The 20,684-nt window shown below is 38.9% G+C and overlaps 1 long non-coding RNA gene and 1 pseudogene across 1 annotated transcript in view; both read right to left on the reverse strand.

Moving 5' to 3' along the window:
• LOC145716277 (uncharacterized) overlaps positions 1-20,684 on the reverse strand; it is a 49,520-nt gene that overhangs the window by 22,866 nt on the left and 5,970 nt on the right. The gene's annotated exons all lie outside the window — the stretch shown is intronic.
• LOC102727590 (peroxisomal membrane protein PMP34 pseudogene) lies at positions 6,022-8,504 on the reverse strand (annotated as a pseudogene).

Here is a 20,684-nt window from a genome sequence, read left to right on the forward strand (position 1 = left end):
AAAAAAAAAAAAGTATTATGTTGTACATCTTAAACAAATACATTGTTACACGTCAATTACATCTCAATAAAACTGAAGGGTAAAATGCAACTTGGAGATTCTCCCATTCTCAACTTGGAGAATGATTTCAATTTTTTTACAGTTCCAGTCAATTCCACTGTATGAATGTTCCACAATTTATTAAACCAGCCCATGTGGATGGACATTTGTGTTGTTTCCAATCTTTTGCTATTAAAAAACAAAAACACTCTATACTATATGATAGGATAAATTCTCAGAGACAGGATTGATAAGTCAAATAGTCTACGTATTAGTAATTTTATATATATATTGCCAAATTGCCTTCCAGTTATACCAATTCTATCCTCATCAGCAATGTAAAAGAATGCCTGTTTCCCCACAGCCTTTCCAAAAGAGTTTTATTAAACTTGGATTTTTGCTACTTTAATAGGTAAAAAATAATATCTCAGTATGGTTTTGATTTGCATTTCTTTTATGACACAGAACACCTCTATTTATATGAATGGACACTTCATACCCCTCTTATGTTTCTATTAGGTGAAGTTTTTTTTGTTTTTTTTTAAAAGATTTTATTTATTTATTTGAGAGAGAGAGAATGAGAGACAGAGAGCATGAGAAGGAGGAAGGTCAGAGGGAGAAGCAGACTCCCCGCTGAGCAGGGAGCCCGATGCGGGACTCGATCCTGGGACTCCAGGATCATGACCTGAGCCGAAGGCAGTCGCTCAACCAACTGAGCCACCCAGGCGCCCTATTAGGTGAATAGTTTTTTATACTTGGCTTACAGGAGCACATTATATAGGGAGATTAGCCCTTTCCCTGTAATATAAATTGCAAAAAGTTTTTTCAGTGGTGTGTTGGTTAATTTCGAACAATGGTCTCTGGGGAAAATAAACCCTGGTTTATAGCATTTGCCAACTTCCATGATGTAAATGTTCCCACCACAGACACTCTCAAGCTACCAATATTACATCTCTAAATGTGGAGTTGGAAAGAGATGTGCAGTAGCAGACCATTATATAATATCTCCACAGTACAGATATAATAAACGTAAATAACCCCAAGATCATGGATTACAGTAAAATGTAGTTAAACAATTAGAAAGTGATGAGTTTGGAGTATTTCTTACCTTTGTAACATTCTGTGTTTAATTATAAGCTTGTCTGACTTAATTTTAAATAATGGCTGTGTTTGATAATCAGCTTTCAAAATTCCTGAAAATTTAATAATCAGCCCCTGGGAGCCAGTGCAGGCCATCTCCAATGCACTGCTGCTATTTATCACATTTGGTTTTTGCCTTTTGACTTCTTCTCAAATGATGTTTTTCACCATACGAATGTTTGATTTTGATGTAGTTTTATTTATCAGTCATATTCTTTGGGTTCAGAATTTTTAATAATGACTGGAAGATCGTCCCCATTCCAAGATTATAAAAGAGTTTTCTCATGTTTTCTTCTAATACTTTTATGGCTTCATTTTTACATTTAAAGCTTTTTTTTTTTATTTTTTTATTTTTTTTTATTTTTTAAAGATTTTTATTTATTTATTTATTTAACAGAGATAGAGAGAGAGCACAAGTAGGCAGAGCGGCAGACAGAGGGAGAAGGAGAAGCAGGCTCTCCGCCGAGCAGGGAGCCCGATGCGGGGCTCGATCCCAGAACCCTGGGATCATGACCCGAGCTGAAGGCAGCCGCTTAACCGACTGAGCCACTCAGGCGCCCCTACATTTAAAGCTTTAATCCATTTGTTATATATGGGAGGTATGGCTTCTACTTTCATTTTTTCCAGAGGCCTATCCAGTTATCTTGCACCAGATATTGAATGGCTCATCTTTTCCCATCTTTAATAATAATGAATAATAATGAATAATAATAAAGCCATCTTATACAATGCAGCTTTCTTGATTTTGATAATCATGGTATTATCATCATTTGAATTAAAAGTTTTAATTATGATTGTATTTTATAAACAGTTTCCCTGTGTCTGCTCATTTGATTCTATAGTGGTAGGTTTGATAAATTATAATAGCTATAATATTTTTATGCCCAGCATACTTTCCCATCCTCTGCCTTCTGAATCCTTTAGGAAATTCTCCCTCCATGTAATGTGATCCCTGAAAAGGCAGTCATCTATGGTATACTGGCCAAATCACTGGTTACACATATGACTTAGGCTGGCCAATCAAAAAATCCCACCACACAGCAATGGCTTAGGGTTTAGACATCTGACCTGAGCAAGGCAATATAATCTTCCTGGGACTGATATCTGAATGAGATTTTCTGTTAGAATCGTTAGCTGGGATATACATTTTTTAGATCTTCTTAGCTGACACATAAATTAAAACTGTGTGAGGATAAATCCAAACAAAACCAAGCAGAACTAAGAAATAGAGTCAGAAAGTTCTGAAGGTATCCTTTAGGTCTCTGGATCCAACCTTACCCAAAAGTCAATGCCCCTTGGACATCCAGAATGAAGTCTATAAATTCCCCTTTTCCCCCCACTTACCCTAGTTCAATATGGCCTCTTGTAGTTTACAGTCAAAAGAGTTCTAACTCTCTTCAAAAGCTATTATTGTTCCCACATTACAGAGGAAGAAACAGAAGCTAGGAGAAGTTAAATTCAATCACGATAATAATGTGTTTCCCACTCTTAGCTCTTACTTCCTGGTACCCAGTTTGCTAGCACTGGCAGCCCCCCACTTTATGTACTGTATCCCAGTGAAGATTCTCTGATGATGACTAGGAAGAAAGGCCATATAAAGGTATGAAGGCTGGGCGCCTGGGTGGCTCAGTTGGTTGGGTGACTGCCTTCGGCTCAGGTCATGATCCTGGAGTCCTGGGATCGAGTCCCGCATTGGGTTACCTGCTCAGCAGGGAGTCTGCTTCTCCCTCTCCCGCTCCCCCCTCTTGTGCTCTCTTTCTCTCTCTCTCTCTCGCTCTCTCTCTCAAATAAATAAATAAAATCTTAAAAAAAAAGTATGAAGGCTGCTTATTATCCTCTAAAATATTCAAGATTCTAAATTGGATCTGTTCTATTACTTCTTAACAGCTTTTCCTGTAGCAAGGTGAAAATCTCCTTGACTTGACTTGACTTCTCAATATCATCAAGGCCTTGGCTTTATCCCTGGTGTCTCTCCCCGAAAAAATGTAAAAGGTCATTATCCAATGACATTATACTCAAATCAGCCCCAGAGCTTCATTTCACATTGGGAGGACAAATTTGGTTTTTTAAAGCTCTTTTATAATTTGGTATTTCTTCATGCTATCTGGAGTAGTGAATAACTAGAAAACAGAAAAATATTGAGTTGGAACAAGCTCCTCTAAAAATTCTCTTTCCTGTGGAACAGTTAACACTTAGAGCTTCACAATTAGAAATTTTTTTCTTTTATCTTAAAAAACAGATTTCTGTTAAAATGCAAACAGCCCCTGAAAGTGTTTACACTCAAGTCTTATTCACTATGTACACCTTAATGTGAATTCATTTAGCAGATGATTTCCTTGGAGTATTATTTTTGCTGAGGAAGTAGGAAGCAAAGGAGGATAAGTAGTCAGAGAAGAAGACTGAGAGGAGAGGCAGGGGTACTGTTGACAGGAGGGAGGGGGTGGAAATAGAGAGATGGAGACAATTATTAAAGGCTTACCTTCCCAAGTTACTTCTGAGATATGGCTGTGAACCACAGTCAGGGTTGGGACAAACTGATATGACAGCTACCATTAGGAATGAATTGAATCAGACAGGTTCTTTGAGCCCTGAGGGGAGGCTCTAATTTAGCACCAGAACCAGCCATCTCATTACTTTCACATATTCTTCTACTAGATCATTTTTGGCATTGCTCAAAACCCTTCATGAGCTGGAATTAATCTGCATCCAGAAACAGACCCAATCATCTGTAGCATGTAACTGCAGCTGTCCCATACTGTCGGCAAGCACCAGCTCCCTGAGCAATTTACTACCTGGACAGAACATTCCATGAGCTTATCTGTTCTCAACTGTCATCCAATATCCTAGTGGATTCCTCATCTATAAAACTTTAACTCCCCAAACAAGTTCTTATTCCAAGTTTCTTTATGGTGGCTAAGAGTGTCTTTGTTCCCACCATTTTTTGTGATTGCACACACCTTCATTTAGGTCTCATGCCAAGGCCTCTAATGCCCTTTGGTGAAAGTCCAAGTGAAGGCTAAACTATGTTGAAAAAGAGGACATCAGCGAACTGGCAGCTAGGAAGCTCCAAGCTTTCATTCTGCACCCCCAGAAACATTTTTTAAAGGCAGAAATTATCTGAACCAATCTTACTGGAGCTCTGGAAAACACTCAAAGGTTTACAGCCACCAAGCAAACACCCAATCAAAAAAAGAAAGCAATCTTCAAACAGTAAGAAATTTTTGTGGCATTTTTACTCACCTTTGCTCTGCCCCTCCCCAGCATGGCAGTGGTTTTGGTCTTGAAGTGATGGCAGCCTAGTTCCCAGTACTATCCCCCAAATTGGAAGGAGCAGAGAAGACCTTATTTGCAAACTATTGTGTACATCTGTTCTAAATTGTCTGGGGGATACTTGAAGGACTGATGCAAGGAGATTGTTACTGTAATGTCTAACTCAGAAATCATATAGGAAAAGCAGTGGGTACTACTCAAACTTGAAATATGACTACAGTCCCACAGACTTCTGGGGCAAGAGATTACAGGTGGAAACACAAGAGTCTATCTAAGGCCCAAAAGAAAAGCTGGGATGCAACTGAGAAATTAAGTGGAAATTAATATATGGGAGAATTTAGGAAGCAACAAGCACACCCAAGAAAGATGCATGCTTAGAAAAGATCTGAGAAGACCTTAAGCTTTCACCTCAGGCTGATTGCTAGCCTCAGAACAAGCCTAGCTAAGTGTTGCAGGAATGCCCTGGCATAGAACCAATGTGCAAACACTGGAAGAATTCCTGGGATTCACGGAAATCTCTATCAAAATAAAGGCACAGAGACCTCAGTGATCATATATGACAAGGATTATATTAGCCTCTACAAAAATAGTTAGGAAAACACTCAAAAAATACAGACTACTACAGACTTCAACAACAACAACAACACACACACACACACACACACACAAAATCAAACCTGGGGAAGGGGGAGAATGTGATCTCCAGAGATTACCATATTATAATAGCTAAATTCTAATTTTTAGCAAAAAATCACTAGGTATAGATAAAAACAGAAAACATAGCTTATTCAAAGGAACAAAGTAACTTCACAGAAACTATTCCTGAGAAAGCCCAGACATCAGACTTACTAGAGAAACTTAAAATATATTCACAGACATAAAGGGAAACGTGGATAAAGAACTAATGGAAACCAGTGAAATGATGTACAAAAAAATGAAAATATCAACAGAGACATAAATTATAAAAAGGAACCAAACAAATTCTGGAGGTGAAAATTACAATAATTGAAATGAAAAATTCACTAGAGAGATCCAACAGCAGATTTGAGCAAATAGAATTTTAAAAATCAGGAGACCTGAGAATTAGACAATTGAAATTATGGAGTCTGAGGAGCAGAAACAAAAAGGATGAAGAAAAGTGAACAGAACCGAAGGGACCTGTGGGATACCATGAAACATACCAACATACACATTATGTGAGTCCTAGAAAAGAGAAAGGGGGAAAGATTAAAGAAATAATGGCAACACATCCCAAATTTGATGAAATACATGAATCTACAACTGCAAGAATACATAATTTTATAACCCCAAGAAGCCCAGTGAATTCCAGGTAGGATAATCTCAAAAAGATCCAACTGAGACACATTATAAGGAAACTGTTCAAAGAAAAAGAGAGAAGCTTGAAAGCAGCAAGAGAAAAGTGAACCATCAGCAAGTACTAGGGATCCTCAATAAGAATATCAACCAATTTCCCACAAGAAAACTTGGAGGCCAAAGGAACGTGGAATAAAATGTTTAAAGTGCTGAAAGATAAACCCTGTCAACCAAGAATTCTTTTTTTTTTTTTAAAGATTTTATTTACTTATTTGACAGAGAGCGACACAGCAAGAGAGGGAACACAGGCAGGGGGAGTGGGAGAGGGAGAAGCAGGCTTCCCGCCAAGCAGTGAGCCCAATGCGGGGCTTGATCCCAGGACCCTGGGATCATGACCTGAGCCGAAGGCAGATGCTTAACGACTGAGCCACCTAGGCGCCCCTCAACCAAGAATTCTATAACCATCAAAACTTTCCTGGAAAAATAAAGGAGAAATGAAGATTCCCGGATAAACAAAAGCTGAGGGAATTCACTTTCACTAGATAATGCCTTACAAGAAATGTTAAAGGGAGTCCTTCAAGTTAAAATGAAAGGATGCCACACAGTAACTTGAAGCTACATGAAGAAATAAAGATCTCTGATAAAGGAATTAAGAGAAAAAAAATGCATAAAATAATTACAAAGCTATATTACTGGGGCACTGTTTTGGGTCAAATTATGTGCCCCCCCCAAATTAATATGTTGAAATTCTAAACCTCTGTACCTCAGAATATGACCTTATTTCTATATAAGGTCATTGCAGATATAATTAGTTAAGATGAGGTTACACTGGAGTAGTGTGGGCCCCTAATCCAATATGACTGATGTCTCTATAGAAAGGGGAAATTTGGAGACGAAGGCAGAGATCGGGGTGATGATTTCTATAAGCCAAAGAACACCAAAGATTATCAGGAGAGCACCAGGAAGTAGGTAAGAGACATGAACAGACTATCTCTCACAGACTCAGGAGGAAGCAATCCTGCTGACATGTTGATCTTGGACTTCTAGCCTCCAGAGATAACTTCTAGCCTCTGTGAGATAACAAATTTCTCCTATTTAAACCACCCAATTCCAGTAACTTGTTAGAGCAGCACTAGGGAACTAATATAGGCACATAATATATAAAAATGTAACTTGTTACATCAATAACATAAAGTTGGGTGGGGAGGAGGATACAGCTGTACAGAAGTGGAGCTTTGTATGCTATTGAAATTAAGTTGGTATCAATTCAAATTAGGTAGCTATAACTTCAGAATGTTATATGCAATTATAATTGTAACCACAAAAATATAACTATTGAATGCATACAAAAGGAAATAAGAAGAGAAACAAAATATGTCACTACCAAAAATCAAGAAAACTACAAAAGAAAGCAGTAATGGAGAAAATGAGGAACAAAAAGCTATAAGACATACAAAAACCAAATAGCAAAATTACAGAAGTTCTTTTTTTTTTTCAGGTTTTCAATAATGGGTTTTTTTGTATGACCATTAGACTAACCTCCCCCACAAAATTCAACCAGCCATCATAAAAATTAAGTTGTGGACAGGTCCTGCTGGCTATATTCCATGTTACCCTTAGACGCTTTTCCAGCCAATGAGGGTAAAATTCACGGTGCACACACAAAAATAAAAAGAGAATCACTTCCCTTCACACAGAAGGAACGCCCCATCCTGAGCATCTTTCTGCACTTTGCAGTGTGAGGTGTCTCAGTGCTTGTGGGCACTCTTCAGCCCCATAACTGTGAAGGTAGCAGCCATCAGTTTCTCATAAACCAGGACCATGAGAGCAGCAGTGAGGACTGTCTGTAGCAGTTTGGCTTCAAGGCCTTTGTAGAGTCCCATGATTCCAAAATGCTTTACTTGTTGGTGAAGAAGATAGAGAACATTCCAAAGACTCCCCAATGTTCTGTTTTCTGGGTTTAGTCTGTGACGTCCAAACCTCAGAATTGACTGTACCGTCTGCATAGGTTGGTGATGGTGGTAGCAATCGCTTTGGATATTGCACCAATGATGATGAACACACCCAAAGAAGAAAGCTTCACTCGTTACTTTAGAAGCTGCCTTTTTAAACCTTCATAGAACATGAACTGGATGGCAGGATTGAAGACCAACAGCAAGGAAGGAAATGTGCCATTCCATAAAGCCAAGGTTCCTTCATCTCGAATGATCTGGTGAAAAGCATCAATAATACCTTTGTAGTTGGTTGGTACAATGTCTTCATTCCTAAATTTTGCCCCTTGCAGCTTTAGTCTGGTGTTTACCACCCAGAGTGGAGTTGTTAGCAACACATTCACCACTCCTGCAACAAATCCAACTACTAGATCTTTTCCAGTAGTAGAACGTTGACCTTTGACCCAGACTGCTTTGAGACTATTAAAAGTGTAGAAATAGACAAAACTGGAGCAGCAGAGACTAGAAATAACTGGAAACCACCCTCGATATGGTGCCAGGAGGCCTTCTTCCTTAATGTTCTCGAGGAGCACCATGTGTGTAGTTTTGAACTTTCTTTTCTCAACAACTTGAAGTCGGAGTTGAGCTGTATCCAAGGGAAAAAATACTGTCATTGCTGTCACACTTCCCATGGCTCCAGCCACAGCGTGGACCAGGCTTTCGTAGGACAGCACAGAGGCCATTGCTGCGGCCCCCCACAGACCTAGCAACACTCCTCCCTCAGGTTGCAGCTAGCAGAGAGGAAAGAAGTGCCAGAGCCCGGGTTGTGAGCGTCACAGACCCCACCTTCTCAGGCCCCAGAAGTAAGTTCTTTATTATCAATAATTACTTTATTTTTTCTTCCAAGTTTTTATTTAAACGCCAGTTAGATAACGTACAGTGTAATAATAGCTTCAGGTGTAGGATTTAGTGATCCATCACTTATCAGTAATTACTTTAGATGTAAATGGATTAAACTGTCCAATCAAAAGGCAGAGATTGGCAGAACTGATTTAAAAACATGATCCAACTATATACTGTCTACCAGAGACTCACTAGATCCAAAGACACAAATGGCCTGAAAGTGAAAGGGTGGAAGAAGATATCCCAAGCAAACAATAATCAAAAGAGAACTAGGGTGGGGTGGGAGGATGGGTTGGCCTGGTGGTGGGTATTGAGGAGGGCACGTTCTGCATGGAGCACTGGGTGTTATGCACAAACAATGAATCATGGAACACTTCATCTAGAACTAATGATGTAATGTATGGGGATTAACATAAGAATAAAAAAAAAAAGAGAGAACTAGGGTGGCTATAATAATATTAGGCAAAGTAGAAATGAAGTTAAAGACTGTTACAAGAGACAAATAAGGACATTATATCTTTTTTTAAATTAATTTATTTATTTGAGAGAGCAAGAGAGAGCGTACACGAGTGGTAGGGGCAGGGGGAGAGAGAATCTCAAGCAGACTTCCCGCTGAGTGCAGAGCCTGACAGGGGTTTGATCCCAGGACTCTGAGATCATGACCTGAGCCAAAACCAAGAGTCAGATGCTTAACTGACAGAGCCACCCAGGTGCCCCAGGACATTATATCTTGATAGAAGGGTCAATTCATCAAAAAGATATAACAAATATAAGCATATATACACTAACCAGCAGAACCAAATATACATATAAATATATATATATATATTCCAAACAATTCTTAATAAATTTTAAAAAACTGAAATTGTGCAATGCATCTTCTTATCAAAATAGAATGAAACTAGAAATCAAAAACAGAAGGAAAGTTTAAAAAATCAAAAATATGTGGAAATTAAAGAACATACTCTTTTCTTTTTATGATTTATTTATTTGGGGGAGAGAGAGAGAGCAAGTGAGCATGAGTGGGAGGGAGAGAGAATCTCAAGCAGACCCCCCACTAAGCATGGAGACCTACATGGGGCTTGATCTCACAACCTGGAGATCATGACCTGAGCTGAAACCAAGAGTGGTATGCTTAACCAACTGCACCACCCAGCCTCCCCTAGCACAGACCCCTACATGGGGCTCAATCTCATGACCCTGAGATCATGACCTGAACGAAACCAAGATTCGGATGCTTAACCAACTGCAACACCCAGGCTCCCCTAAAGAACATACTTTTTTTTTTTAAAGATTTTATTTATTTATTTGTCAGAGAGAGAGAGCACAAGCAGAGGGAGTGGCAGACAGAGGGAGAAGCAGACTCCCCGCTAAGCAAGGAGCCCGATGCGGGAAGCAATCCCAGGACCCTGGGATCATGACCTGAGCTGAAGGCAGACGCTTAACCAACTGAGCCACCCAGATGTCCCAAAGAACATACTCTTAAACAACTAATGAGTTAGAGAAGAAATCACAAGTGAAATTAGAAAATACCTTGGTAAAAACGAAAATGAAAACACAACGTATCAAAATTTATGGGAGGTAGCAAAAGCAGTTCTAACAGGGAAATTTACAACTATAAAAACATATTTTAAAAAAGAAGAATATCAAAATCAATAACCTAACTTTACACCTTAGGAAACTAGAAAAAGACAGAGAAACCCAACATCTGCAGAAGGAAGGAAATAATAAAGATTGAGGTGGAGATAAATAAAATGGGAATAGTAAAGCAAAGAAAATCAACTAAACCAAAATTGGTTCTTTGAAAAGCTCAAAAAAATTGACAACTCTTTAGCGAGATTGGCTAAGAAAAAAAGAGAGAAAACTCAAATTACTAAATAAGAAAAAAAAGTGGGGATATTACTACTGATTTTAAAGAAATAAAATTAATCATGAGAGAATACTATGAATAATTGTATGCCAACATGCTGGATAATCTAGATGAAGTGGACAAATCCCTAGAAACACACAACCTACCAAAACTGACTCATGAAGAAAGAGAAAAATCTGGAGAAACCGAAAACTAGTAAGAGTATTGAGTCAGGAATCAAAAACTCTCAACAACAACAACAAAATCACAGGATCAGAAGGTTCACCAGTGAATTCTACTAAACACTTAGGAAGAATTAACACCAGTCCTTTTCAAATTGTTCAAAAAAGAATTGAAGAGGAGGGAATACTTCCTAACTCATTCTACGAGGCTATCATTACCCTAATACCAAAGCCAAACAAAGATACTACCAGAAAACTACAGGCCAACATCCCTTATGAATATTGATGCAGAAATCCTCAACAAACTACTAGCAAACCAAATTCCACAGGGTTATATACCATGACCAAGTGGGTTTTATTCCCAGGATGTAAGGACAGTTCAACACACGAAAATCAACCAATGTAAAATACAATATCAATAGAACTAATAGAATGAAGGGGGGGAACACAACTGATGCAAAGAAAGTATGACAAAATTCAATATCCTTTTGTGATAAAAGAATCAATGAACTAGGAATAGAAAAAAATTTCTTCAACATGATAAAGCCCATATATGGAAAATCCACAGCTAATATACTCAGTGTTGAAAGCCTTTCCTCTAAGATCAGGAACAAGACAAGGATGCCTACTTCTTTTTTTTTTTTTTTAAGATTTTATTTATTTATTTGACAGAGAGAGACACAGCGAGAGAGGGAACACAAGCAGGGGGAGTGGGAGAGGGAGAAGCAGGCTTCCTGCCGAGCAGGGAGCCCGATGTGCGGCTTGATCCCAGGACCCCGAGATCATGACCTGAACCAAAGGCAGTTGCTTAACCAACTGTGCCACCCAGGCGCCCCTAGGATGCCTACTTCTTGCCACTTCTATTCAAAATAGTATTGGAAGTTCTAGCCAGAGTAACTAGGTAAAGAAGAAGAAGGTGGGGGGAGGAAGATGAAGAAGAAGAGGAGGAGGGGGATGGGGAGGAAGATGAAGATGAAGAAGGAGGAGGAGGAAGAGAAAGATGGAGAAGAAGAAGAGGAGGAGGAGGAAGGGAGAAAGAAAAGAAAGAAAGAAAGAAAGAAAGAAAGAAAGAAAGAAAGAAAGAAAGAAAGAAAGAAAGGAAGGAAAGAAAGAAAGAAAGGAAAGAAAGAAAGAAAGAAAGAAAGAAAGAAAGAAAGAAAGAAAGAAAGAAGAAAGAAAGAGAAAAGAAAAGAAAGGAGAGAGGAAAGATATCCAAATTGGGGAAAAAAAGGTAAAATTATCTGTGTTCACTGTCAACATGATCTTATATGAAGAAACGTTAAAGATTCTACATATACACACACACTTAAAACTAATAAACAAATTCAGAAAACTTACAGGATACAAAACCAACACTCACAAAGGGTGCATTTCTATACAACAGCAACAAACGATCTAAAAAGAAAATTCCATTTACAATAGCACCAAAAAGAATAAAATGTTTAGAAATAAACTTAACCAAGGAGGCAAAAGAAGTGTGCACTTACAACTATGTTCCTGAAAGAAATCAAAGACAGAAATAAATGGAAAGACATCCCACATTTATGGACTAGAAGACTTAATATTATTAAGATATCAATACTACCAAAAAGCAATCTACAGATTCAATGATATTCCTATCAAAATCCCAATGACATCTTTGCAGAAATAGAAAAATCCATTCTAAAATTCACATAGACTCTCAAGGGAACCCAAACAGCTAAAACAATGTTAAAAAGAAAAAATGAAGTTGGAAGACTCACACTTCTTGATTTTAAAACTCACTATAAAGCCATAGTAATCAAAAAGTGTGGTACTGGCATAAATACAAACATATAGAATAGAGACCCCAGAAATAAAACCTCACATACATAGTCAAATGATTTTCAACAGGGGTGCCAAGACTATTTCATGGAGAAAGGGCAGTCTTTCAACAAATGGTGCTGTGGGGTGCCTGGGTGGCTCAGTCATTAAGCGTCTGCCTTCAGCTCAGGCCATGATCCCCGGGTCCTGGGACTGAGCCCCACATCAGGCTCCCTGCTCAGCAGGAAGCCTGCTTCTCCCTCTCCCACTCCCCCTGCTTGTGTTCCCTCTCTCGCTGTGTCTCTCTCTGTCAAATAAATAAATAAAATCTTTAAAAAAAAAATCGTGCTGAGAAAGCTGGATATCCATATGCAAAAGAATGAGGTTGGACCCTTATCTTACATCATACATGAAAACTAACTCAGATTGGATCAAAGACCTAAACATAAGAGCTGAAACAAAAAAACTTAGAAAGCGATATAGAAAAAAGCTCATGACATTGGATTTGGCAATGATTTCTTGACTAAGACACTAAAAACAGGTAACAACAATAAAAATTAGATAAATTGGACTTCATTACAATTAAAAACTTTTGTGAATCAAAGGACACTATTAAGAGAATGAAAGGGTAACTCCCCAAAAGAGAGAAAATATTTGCCGATCACATATCTTATATCCAGAATATATAAAGAACTCCTACAACTCAACAAAAACAAACAAACCAATCTAAAAAGAGGCAAAAGACTTGAAAAGATATTTATCCAAAGAAGATATATGTGCCAACAAGCACATGTAAAGTGCTTAATGTCACTAACCATTTGGGAAATGCAAATTGAAACCACAAGGAGATACTACTTCATACTCAAAAGGATGACTGTTAGGAAGGAAGGAACGAAGGAAGGAAGGAAGGGAGGCAGGGAGGGAAAGAAAAGAAAAGAGAAGAGAAGAGAAAAAAGAAAAGAAAAGAAAAGAAAGGAAAAGAAAAGAAAAAAGAAAGGATCGAGCCCCGCATCAGGCTCCCTGCTCCGTGGGAAAGCCTGCTTCTCCCTCTCCCACTCCCCCTGCTTGTGTTCCTGCTCTCGCTATCTCTCTGTGAAATAAATAAATAAAATCTTTTTAAAAAGAAAGAAAAGAAAAAAGAGGAGCGCCTGGGTGGCTCAGTTAAGCATCTGCCTTTGGCTCAGGTCATGATCTCAGAGTCCTGGGATCAAGCGCATCCGGCTCACCCTGCTCAGCAGGGAGCCTGCTTCTCCCTCTGCCTCTGCCCCTCCTCCTGCTTGTGCTCTCTCACTTTCTCTCTGTCAAATAAATAAATAACATCTTTAAAAAAAGAAAAAAAAAGAAGAAAAGAAAAGAAAAAAGAAAAAAATATGTGTTGGTGAGGATGTGAGAAATTGGAACCCTCATTCATTGCTGGTGGGAATGCAAACTGCAGCCATTTTGTAAAACAGTTATGGTGGTCCCTCACAAAGGTAAACGTTAACTACACTACCATATGATTCAGAAATTGCAAAAGAATTTTTGCAAATTTGCAAAAGAATATATGCCAAAGAACTTAAACCAGGGAGTCAAACAGATATTTGTACACCAATATTCATAGCAGCATTATTCACAATAGCTAAAACATGGAGACACTCCAAGTGTCCATCAACAGATGAAGGATAAATAAAATGTAGCATATACACACAATGAAATGTTTTTTAGCCTTAAAAATGAAGGAAGTTCTGGCACATGCTACAACATGAATGAACCTTGAAAACATTATGCTAAGTGAAATAAGCCAGACACAAAAGGACAGATATTACATGATTACACTTTTATGAGTTACCCAAGAATAGGCAAATCATAGAAACAGAAAGTAGAATAAAGATTTCCAAGGGCTGTGGGCAGAGTGGAACGGGGAGTTATTATTTGATATATACAGAGTTTCTCTCTGGACTAATGAAAGAGTTCTGGAAAGGGTTAGTGGTAAGGGTTGCAAAATAATTTGAATGTATTTAATGTCACTGAATTGTATACTTAAAAATGGTTAAAATGGTAATTTCTCTGTCATATGCATTTTACCACAATAAAAAATTTTTTTTAACTATATTGAAGATGAAACGTGTTTTCATAGCCCTCCCAAACCACCCATTAAGTGTCATTTAATTTTCTTCCCTTTATTCAACCAAAATTTATTGAATACTAACCAATTGTCAGCTCTCTGGTATGGTAGGTCCTCAGCTTTCAAAGATACACATAAAATAGTCTCTGTCAATAAAGGACTTACAATCTGCCTGGAAAAGCATGGAAGTAAAATTAACAGACAAAGCCATGTGATAAGTACCATGATATTGGTAAGTATATGGAATTTATGAAGCACATAGGTAGGAGCATTTAGCTCAAGCAGGAAATATCTTGAAACATCCTTTCCAAAGGATATTAATGCCTAAGCTGAGTCTCAACATGTATGAGTTAGCCAGGGGGAAGGGGATAAGAGTTTCTCAGGTAAGAGAAGCAGTATGTAAAAAGACACAAGTCAGTAAAGAGAATATGAACAGATTGGGAAAATATGATAACATATGAAATTGGTGATGGTTGGGTAAAGAGAGGAAGAAGAATAGGAGAGCTGGACAAGTTTCAGAAAATGGGTATCTTACATCATATGAGAGTTTATACTTTATTCTAAGGACAATGAGTAACCATTGTATATCATTTTAGAAAGAAATCATGTGATCAGCTAGGTCTTTAAATGGCCCTCCCTGGCTACACTGTGGAGAATGGACAGAAGAGGGGATCAACTCCCCAGTCATATAAGTGAGAACTGGCGAAGGGCCTGAACTAAGGTGCCGGTAATGGCCATGGAGACTAGCAGACAGAGTTAACAAATGTTCACTAGTTACTGGTTAGGTATGGGTGATGGGAAATTTGGTGAACGGCAGTACAATTCATTGAAATGAGAAACTCAGAGGAAGAAACAGGTCTAGGGTAAAACAGATCATTTTTTTATTTGGAAATGTTGCATTTGAAGTGATTGAGGGGCAGGAACAGATAGCTATTTAGTTACGGAGTTCAGGAAAAACGCTTGATGTACAGATATAGATTGGTGATCCCACTAAACAGAAGGGAGAATTTGCCTAAAATTAAAGGAATTGATGTCTAAATGTAGAATCCTATTGTAGAAGGAAGTATACTCCTTCCAACACAGGGTAATTTAAGGAATGGAGCAGCCCCTCTACACATCAAAAGCAAACCATTTGAGCAGTTGCCCTCTCAACCTTGATATAATAAGGCTTGTGAGAATAAACCAATTATTGATAAACCTGGAAGCTTTCCAAACTGGTTTTCATTTTGAAGTAAGAGGGACTTCTAATATATATCTAGCCTAAGGCAAATCAAATCCTAAATCTCTTTTGATATTTGAAATCAATCCTTTGGGAATTTTGTCAACAACCAGAAAAGAGGGCGCCTGGGTGGCTCAGTTGGTTAAGCGACTGCCTTTGGCTCAGGTCATGATCCCAGAGTCCTGGGATCGAGTCCCGCATTGGGCTCCCAGCTCAGCGGGGAGCTCCAATAAATAAACAACCAGAAAAGAGTAACTAACAAAGAAAAATAAAATAAAAAGTTAGTGTGCTCTATTTTTTTATGGGTATTCATCAATTTTTCTCATTCCTGTTCTTCCCTTCCACTGCTGAGAGAAATTCTTCTTCCTAGCAAGTGGATTTTATCTCTAGAAGAGTCCTCAAAAGTGGAAGAGGGAAATGGAATAAATACTGACACATGCTACAACATGAATGAGCTGTGAAAACATGCTAAGTGCCAGGCACAGAAGAGTACATATTGTATTATTCCTTTTTTTTTTTTAAAGATTTTATTTATTTGACAGAGAGAGACAGCGAGAGAGGGAACACAAGCAGGGGGAGTGGGAGAGGGAGAAGCAGGCTTCCCGCCGAGCAGGGAGCCTGATGCGGGGCTCGATCCCAGGACCCTGGGATCATGACCTGAGCCGAAGGCAGACGCTTAACGACTGAGCCACCCAGGCGCCCCTTGTATTATTCCATTTATACCAAATGTCCAGAATAGGCAAATCCATAGAGACAGAACAATTATTGGTGGCCAGGCTTTGGGGGTGGGGAAAACAAAAGGTGACCCCTAAAAGGTACAGGGTTTCTTTTGAGGGTGATGAAAAGTATTTAATAATTGGTTGTGGTGAAAAATGCACAATTACACGAATATACTAAAACTATTGAATTGTACGCTTTAAATGGGTGAATTAGATCTTCAGAAAAACTGTTACTGAAAAAAGTGGAAGAGGGAAACAGAAGATTGGGTCTGGGAACCTATGACGATGGGAAAACGGTCAGAGAGTTCCTGAGTTTGCTGATAGAAGAAGGAGACCAAGAGCCAGGGAATGCAGGTGGCCTCTGGAAGGTGGAAAAGGCAAGGAGTTGATTCTCCCCTTGAGCTTCCAGAAAGGGACAGCCCCTACACCTTGATTTTAGCCCAGCAAGACCTGTGTCAAGGCCCATAGAACTAAAAGACAATATTTTGTTGTTTTAAGCCACTAAATTTGTGTAATTACTGTTATGGTGGTCATCAGTTGTGAGCGGGAGTAGGAAGGAAGGTATTGGGGGTTTGACAGAAGAGATGTTAGGAAATAGTCATCTAGGAGAATAAAACAACAAATTGACGAACAAAATATAGTATGATTACAAGCCTACCTTAGGAAAACACTTAAGGGAATTGGGAACACCTTTTTCCACCATCCAGATGGCTACTGTGGGAATTCTATTTTTGTATTACCCACCACTGGGCAATATTTCATTGATCCAAAGATGACCATCTGTTACAGGTTTGGTAAATCATTATCCTATGCTCCTCACCATAAATGACTTCTAGATTGTGTTATTAACAAACCCACTGTCCCCCAAAATGAAAGCAACAGGCAGTTAACTAAGGTCTTAAAGAAGAACTGACCAGGGCCTCCTGGGTGGCTCAGTTGGTTAAGCATCTCCCTTCAGCTCAGGTCATGATCTTGGGGTCCTGCGATGGAGCCCCGCATCAGACTCCCTGCTCAGCTGGGAGCCTGCTTCTCCCTCTCCCCCTACCCCTCACCCTTGCTCGTGCTGGCTTACTCGAGCTCTCTTTCAAATAAATAAATAAAATCTTAAAAAAAAAAAAAAGAAGTATTAACCAAAAAACCCTCAATCCTTGCACCGTAAGCTGTTGATTATTGTTTAACCCTTAAGACAAACGACAGCCCAAATATATTCACCAACAGAGAGTACACCACTAAAACGGTCAAGTCCTCTTCAGAGGAATCACCCCAAGTTCTTTTTCAGGGATGGCCCTGTGGGATATAAGCATGGAAAATTCTCCCAGCAGACGGAACCCGGGGCACACATACTGAACTTACTCCATTATTAAGGGGGTGAGTTAACAAATGAATGCCTGTGAAATTTGCTGGTCCTATGATCTACCTTATCTCATCCAGCAAGATATAAGATCTGTACCAATGACCACTATACATTGATTTCTCTTTTCTTCTTTCAAAAGGTTTTTAAGTTATGGAAATCCTGTTTGTCTTTTCATCACTTTATATTTGTTGTACTCTAGAACAACATACACATGCGTAATTCATGTGAATTCAAGTGAGCTTGAGAGAAAGCAGCATCAGATCATTTCACTCGGCAAATGACTGCTCAGAGTAAGCAGGAGATGGAAGACATGAATGTGTCAATTCCTTCACAGGTCTCAGTTTCGGGCCTCTCACGGTGTGGCCACCTAGCAGTCTGAGTGCAAGACTAGAGTCCCTAAATAGAAACCAACAACTTCCTCTGGTGCTCAGGAGAAGAATGAGCAATCTGTTCCAACACGGGAGGAAAAAATCCACTGTGTTGGACTTTATTGAGAGATAGCATGTCAGCCTCCAATATGGCTCAAAAATACAACACATTTTGCTTTATGGAGATTTAAGAGATCTTCAAAGGTCATTTTAACTATACATGATTTTTAAATTTGTAATATGCATTTGTTGTATTATCAAGAATTTTTGGGGCACCTGACTGGCTCAGTCAGAAGAGTATGTGACTCTTGATCTCAGAGTCATGAGTTCAAGCCCCATGTTGGGGTGTAGAGGTTACTTATAATAAGTAAGTAAAAACTTAAAATTTTTTTTTCAATTTTGCTATAGAAAATAAGAAAAACAAAAAATAAGGAGGCTAGATGAAACTGAATACAGAAGCAAATGGCACGTGGGGTATGTTAGAGAGATATAAAAGTAAGTAGAGCACACATGTTCTGAACTAGAAAGTTAAGGAAGAACCAAGATGTACCAAGTATTCACAATTCACTAAATATACACAAGGTACATTAAGTATTCAACATTTATGAGGTCTTAAATCAGCCATCCATAGATGATACCATTCTTGCCCCACTTGTACTCTGCTCTAGAAATGTAAATCAAATCCATAGCTAATCATCAGGCTAGCTGCTGAAACACAGCTATTGATTAGGTAGGTATACTTGACCCTGCAATCTTTCTAATAGATAATTGTGTATGTTGGCTCCACGTAGCTTCAGTCTGTTGGACCCCTTGCTCAAACTCAATTCTGATCCTCATTACCTCACCAAAGATGAGGAAAGCTGACACAGGAGGGGAAAAAAGGAATATGAACATTGTATGACCCATATTCAGGAAGTATGGTTCTTCCATTCTGCTTGAACTGTATCAAAGCATATTAATCTACCTTACCTCTTTCCCCTTACTTCTCGCTACCGATGCCCCAAGATAATTTCTCACATGGCAGGAGCAGACTTTAGAACCTTTGCAAAGGTTGTGACTCTACTCTCTTGAGGGTCATTAAGTTTGTCAATTAGCCCATAGATTGCAAAATTGTGTACAACCATATCCAGACTTGATTCTGTTGATTCTGGGAATCAGAGATAAATGTATAGCTGATCATGTCTTTGAATGTTTCTCATTGAGGAGGCAAGCTATCGGTTGTTCTGTGTGATGCAACTGCATTATGTTGGACAAGGGAATTTATGAAATTGGATATATAGGAAGAAATATGTGTGTACTCTACTATGAGATTATCAGCCTGGCATGCCCCATTCTCCTGGAAACTGCTCCTCAGCATCCACGTATCTGGCATGAAAGCTACATGCTCTTATAGTGCCCATCACCTTGATCTAGGTTGATTGCTTTAGGGATAAGTACCTGATCTGAGCTAAACCAATAAGCCCCTTCACTGGTTTTTTTAAATTAGGATTCAAAAAAAATTGAGATCGAGCGCCTGGGTGGCTCAGTTGGTTAAGCGACTGCCTTCGGCTCAGGTCATGATCCCAGGGTCCTGGGATCGAGTCCCACATCGTCCCACATCAGGGTCCCGGCTCAGCAGGAAGCCTGCTTCTCCCTCTCCCACTCCCCCTGCTTGTGTTCCTGCTCTCGCTGTCTCTGTCAAATAAATAAATAAAATCTTTAAAAAAAAAAAAATTGAGATCAATTCCTCTCTAATGTAGACATTCATGTGGTGCTTTCCGACAGATTGTAATATATTAGGATTTTAACTTGAATCTAGGGTTCTAGAGCAAGATTGTTTAGATTTGAATCCTGACTCTGACATTTACAATCTATGTGAGCTTGGGCAAATGGCTTAACCTCTCTTCTGCTTCCTTATCTGTCAAGTAGAGATAATTATAAAGTCCACTTCATATGGTTGTGGTGAATATTAGGAGAACTTAGAACAGTACTTTGCACTCAGTAAATGTTAGGTATATTTAGTCTTTACAAATAGAGACAAAGTATTTTATTTTTCCCAAGTCTGACTTCAATCCAATGTTATTAAATTCAACCTTTATTGTTTGTGCACATACTGTATTCCAAGCATTAAGTTAAGCTTAGGGAAAAAATACGGTACCCAGAGAGACATGGTCCTTGCCTTCATGGAACTTACAGTTCAGTGGGGGAGGCAAATATTAAAGAAATAGTCACATAAATACAAACTATAAGATGTGCTATGACGGATAAGTAGAAAGTGATATGAGAGGTTATAATGGGTATATCAGTCTAAACTTCCTTAAGAAAGCAATGTAGAGGGCGCCTGGGTGGCTCAGTTGGTTAAGCGACTGCCTTCGGCTCAGGTCATGATCCTGGAGTCCCGGGATCGAGTCCCGCATCGGGCTCCCTGCTCGGCAGGGAGTCTGCTTCTCCCTCTGACCCTCCTCCCTCTCATGCTCTCTGTCTCTCATTCTCTCTGTCTCAAATAAATAAATAAAATCTTAAAAAAAAAA

The sequence above is a fragment of the Leptonychotes weddellii genome, chromosome 11 (assembly GCF_054177405.1).
Source record: "Leptonychotes weddellii isolate Sample4059 chromosome 11, ASM5417740v2, whole genome shotgun sequence".
In the NCBI taxonomy this organism is placed as follows: domain Eukaryota; kingdom Metazoa; phylum Chordata; class Mammalia; order Carnivora; family Phocidae; genus Leptonychotes; species Leptonychotes weddellii.